Genomic DNA, 5,518 nt, shown 5'->3' with positions numbered 1-5,518 from the left:
CCTCAGTCATCTTCTGTGTGTTACTTGATTGAGTTAATCTGCATTATTAAAATTATTGCCTTGCGGGCCTTGGCACAGTTGGTAGCACTGTTGCCTTGCTGTAAGAAGGTCCTGGGTTCAATTCCCAGCTTGGGGTCTTTCTGCATGGAGTTTGCATGTTCTCCCCGTGCATGCATGGGTTCTCACTGGGTACTCCGGGTTCCTCCCACAGTCCAAAAACATGACTGTTAGGTTAACTGGTCTCTCTAAATTGCCCTTAGGTATGAGTGTGTGCATGTTTTTTTGTCCTCTGTGTCTCTGTGTTGCCCTGCGATGGACTGGCGACCTGTCCAGGGTGTACCCTGCCTCTCGTCTGTAGACTTCTGGAGATAGGCACCAGCTCCCCCACGACCCATTATGGAAGAAAGTATAGAAGATGAATGAATGAATGAATTTGGCAAACATTAAGACTTCGCTTACAGAGCTGTGAGTACCGTGGCAAAATGAGGAGAAGCTGGTTCTGAGGAACCGAATTGTAACTGATCCCTTCTGTCTTTCTACCTGACATCCTGTCTCTCTGCATGCAGAGGCCAGTGGCCCCCAAGGTTACATGCTATTTATTTCTAATCGAAAATTGAAAGAATATTTTATATTCTTTGCAGTTTTTGTAAAGGGTTAAAAATCAATCATTTAAATTGTTAAAGGTGTTTCTTTGCTCTTCAGATTGTTAAAACTGTTAAATCAAAGACCTGAAACACCAAACATAAAGTGGTAGAGATGCTTGATCATAAATCATAACATTTTTGTGTAAACTGTAATTTCTGATCAAATTTACAGTATTTTAAAATGTGTGGATGCACGCAGCTCTGAAGCATCTGAAGCACAGATACTATACAATGATTAAAGCAAACGGGTTTTTTTGCATTTTGTCACCTTTCATAAGCAAACCTCAGTGTATTAGGTTTGAATTTTTTTCATAGTAGTGAATCAAAAGGAAAAGTATAAATACTTTTCAAAATTACTTAAAAATAAACTTATGAGAAGCATGGAGAAGTCTGTATCCAGCTCCTGAAAAACAATACAGTTTGCTGCAACTATAGCTGCAAACCTTTAAGGGTCTGCACCAGCATGGGATAGACTGAAGTTTTCACCTGTTCTTTTTTGTAAAATAGCTGTCAGATTGCATGGAGAGCGTCTGTGAACATCAGTTCTAACGTCCTGCTACAGATTCTCTGTTTGATTTTGGTCTGGATCTTATTGGAACGTTCTAACACATGAATATCTCAACCTTTTTCTGCGTAGCTCTTACTGTATGTTTAGGGTTGCGATCCTGTTGGAAGGTGAGCCTCCATCCCAGTCTTCATTCTACTGCAGCCTCTAACAGGCTTCTCTCCAGGATGGCCCTGTATTTCGCTGTCCCTACTGAAGGAAACAATCCACACAGCATTATACTGCCACCACCTTCCTCACAGTACAAACAAACCATATTGTTATTTTGTTTTGTATGTAAACCAGAACGGTGATTATCATCTCATCCGACCAGAGCACCTCTTTCCACTTTTTGCTTGGCTGGCGGCGATCTGCAGTGGAGACTTTCTTTGTGTCTGCTCTTCATAAAGGACAGATTTGTGGAGCATTGTCCTGTTCATAGATTCTCCCACCTGAGCTTTGGGTCTCTGCAGCTCGATTGTGTTTGTCTTCCCATGTTTTGGTAGGTTTGCAGTACAGGCATAATCTTTCCATTTTTAGATGGTTGACTAACCAGTGCTCTATGAGATTTTCAAAGGTCAGGATATAATTAAAACTTCTCTATTTTTTTCTGCCTGACCTGGCTGCTGTGTTCCTAATGAGGTTCTCTAACAAGCCTCTGAGGCCCTCAGAACAGCTGGATTTACACTGAGATTAAATTACACACAGGCGACCTCTAAAGGTACTTATTTCTACAATATTTTATTTAGGGGAAGAAGCATAAATAACCCTGAAGTTTTTAATGTTGGTGACGAAATGTAAAAAAGGTCAGGGGTGTGAATGTTGAGTGGTAATTATTCTATAAATTGTCCAGAAATGATAGAATATACAGGTCCTTCTCAAAAAATTAGCATATTGTGATAAAGTTCATTATTTTCTATAATGTAATGATGAAAATTTTACATTCATATATTTTAGATTCATTGCACACTAACTGAAATATTTCAGGTCTTTTATTGTCTTAATACGGATGATTTTGGCATACAGCTCATGAAAACCCAAAATTCCTATCTCACAAAATTAGCAAATTTCATCCGACCAATAAAAGAAAAGTGTTTTTAATACAAAAAACGTCAACCTTCAAATAATCATGTACAGTTATGCACTCAATACTTGGTCGGGAATCCTTTTGCAGAAATGACTGCTTCAATGCGGCGTGGCATGGAGGCAATCAGCCTGTGGCACTGCTGAGGTCTTATGGAGGCCCAGGATGCTTCGATAGCGGCCTTTAGCTCATCCAGAGTGTTGGGTCTTGAGTCTCTCAACGTTCTCTTCACAATATCCCACAGATTCTCTATGGGGTTCAGGTCAGGAGAGTTGGCGGGCCAATTGAGCACAGTGATACCATGGTCAGTAAACCATTTACCAGTGGTTTTGGCACTGTGAGCAGGTGCCAGGTCGTGCTGAAAAATGAAATCTTCATCTCCATAAAGCTTTTCAGTAGATGGAAGCATGAAGTGCTCCAAAATCTCCTGATAGCTAGCTGCATTGACCCTGCCCTTGATAAAACACAGTGGACCAACACCAGCAGCTGACACGGCACCCCAGACCATCACTGACTGTGGGTACTTGACACTGGACTTCTGGCATTTTGGCATTTCCTTCTCCCCAGTCTTCCTCCAGACTCTGGCACCTTGATTTCCGAATGACATGCAGAATTTGCTTTCATCCGAAAAAAGTACTTTGGACCACTGAGCAACAGTCCAGTGCTGCTTCTCTGTAGCCCAGGTCTGGGGAATGCGGCACCTGTAGCCCATTTCCTGCACACGCCTGTGCACGGTGGCTCTGGATGTTTCTACTCCAGACTCAGTCCACTGCTTCCGCAGGTCCCCCAAGGTCTGGAATCGGCCCTTCTCCACAATCTTCCTCAGGGTCCGGTCACCTCTTCTCGTTGTGCAGCGTTTTCTGCCACACTTTTTCCTTCCCACAGACTTCCCACTGAGGTGCCTTGATACAGCACTCTGGGAACAGCCTATTCGTTCAGAAATTTCTTTCTGTGTCTTACCCTCTTGCTTGAGGGTGTCAATAGTGGCCTTCTGGACAGCAGTCAGGTCGGCAGTCTTACCCATGATTGGGGTTTTGAGTGATGAACCAGGCTGGGAGTTTTAAAGGCCTCAGGAATCTTTTGCAGGTGTTTAGAGTTAACTCGTTGATTCAGATGATTAGGTTCATAGCTCGTTTAGAGACCCTTTTAATGATATGCTAATTTTGTGAGATAGGAATTTTGGGTTTTCATGAGCTGTATGCCAAAATCATCCGTATTAAGACAATAAAATACCTGAAATATTTCAGTTAGTGTGCAATGAATCTAAAATATATGAATGTTAAATTTTCATCATGACATTATGGAAAATAATGAACTTTATCGCAATATGCTAATATTTTGAGAAGGACCTGTATAAAAAATGTGTTTTGGATGCTCTGATAATGGTTGACGAGATCTAAAATCTCACTACCATCCAGAGCAGTTTGCTCCAAATATATTTCATCAGAAAATATACTCCATAGAGTGTATATTAATAATGTTGCAATACTGTGGTAATTATTTTTCTTCCTCTTTAGTTCAAGATGAGTTAAACTCGCTCTGGAGTAATGTTTATGGTCAGATGAGACAAAGATGGAGCTATTCGGCCACAATAAGAATGTTTAGAGGAGTCATGGTGAGGTGTCCTAAACCTAAAATAAAATCCCAACTGTCAAGCATGGTGGTGGTCACATCATACTAAGGGGCTGCGTATGAAGGATGACGACCTCCGTATCATTTAGCCTCACCTCAAACCAACAAGCCAGTGGAAACTTGGACACAACTGGGCAATCAGGGAATTAAAGAACCGCGAGCTTTTTCAAGTCTACCAAGAGGATTTGGTCGAATATCCAGGAATAGTTATTCCTGGATCTGTATTGATGGGTGAAGAAAATGTGTATTTTCTCTGCAATTTGCTGCTTTTAACCAGAGGTTAGTGGGGTCTATCCATATATTTGGAAAATCTACAGGGAATGACAACTTGTGCACCAAATTATTTTTAAAATATTCTTGTTGAACACAGTTTAAATAAGTAATTGAAATTCCAATACTATATTGCCCATCATGAGGGTATGTAATATTTATACAGTTAAGGCTAAAAGTATTCATACCCCTGGAATACTTTTAATATTTAAAATTTTCATTCAACCATAAAGTTTGTTTCTTAAAACAAATGTAAAAAGAGTATCAATTTTGAGAAAATATATTTATATTTCAATAAAATATTGTATTATAAAAATGAATTTTACCATTTTTAAAACCCTTTATTGGCCTTAAGGCAATCAAACCCTGCTTAAAATTGATGTTATTTTGTCAATTTATCTTTGGTGATGGCAGGGAGACCTCAGAGAAGGCCTTACTGCCATCACCCTAATCTTTAGCTTCCTCCACAGATTATGTCAGATTAAAGTCGGGCTTCTAGCTGGACCGCTCCAAAACATCAATATACCTCCAGTCAGAAGAAACACCTTTTTCTTTTCCCACTTTTACCTTGTTTCCTAGATTATTATTTTTAAATATTATCTCAAATGTTGCTATATTTTCTCAAAGAAAATCCCTGACTTCTCATGAAATCCTTTCATTTTGTCCTTTTTTTTTACAAACCGAGACGATTACAGAGCCTCAGCCGGAGCTGACATCTTTCATTTAAACGCCATGTGACGAGCAGACAGCTGGACTCAGGGCGCCACGATGCTCGCTGACATCACTCGGACATTAAACGCCGGCGCGGGAGACGTGTTTATGTCAGCGGGGAGAGAAAGCTGCTTTGAGTCGTATGGTTTCCTCTTTAAACTGCAGCCACCAACACGTCGCTTGCAGCGTAATCACACCCCCTACTTGCTCACACACACACACACACACAGACAGAGCTCAACTAAGGCCTTTTTTTAGGGCAACAAAAGCAAGGATGTGTGCATTTGTAACTGAGATGTGATAATAAAAGACTGCTTTGGTGGCTGCACCTGTTCTGCTTTATGAGGTTGTAATAAGGAAATAAAAGTATAAATTGTTTTGACTTAAATGAATCAGATCTTGTTTGTTTTGCACCTGTTCCTGTCTGAGTGTGATGCAGAGGGTGAGGTTGGGGATGCAGCCGCGCCTCCTCGCTCTGCCGTGCATCAGGTGTCTGCAGCAGCGTGAAGTATCAGCCTGCGAAGCTAAAAAGAGAAAGTCCTCCTTCGCCTACCGTGGTGTGGTGAGTAATTCAGCCATAATCCGCCTTTCTCCTCTGTCTGTCTCCTCTCCCCCCCTCTCCTGCCGTTCCAT

The sequence above is a fragment of the Girardinichthys multiradiatus genome, chromosome 2 (genome assembly GCF_021462225.1).
Source record: "Girardinichthys multiradiatus isolate DD_20200921_A chromosome 2, DD_fGirMul_XY1, whole genome shotgun sequence".
NCBI classification, from domain to species: domain Eukaryota; kingdom Metazoa; phylum Chordata; class Actinopteri; order Cyprinodontiformes; family Goodeidae; genus Girardinichthys; species Girardinichthys multiradiatus.
The sequence above is the reverse complement of the archived record's forward strand: the minus strand, read 5'-3'. Positions refer to the sequence as shown.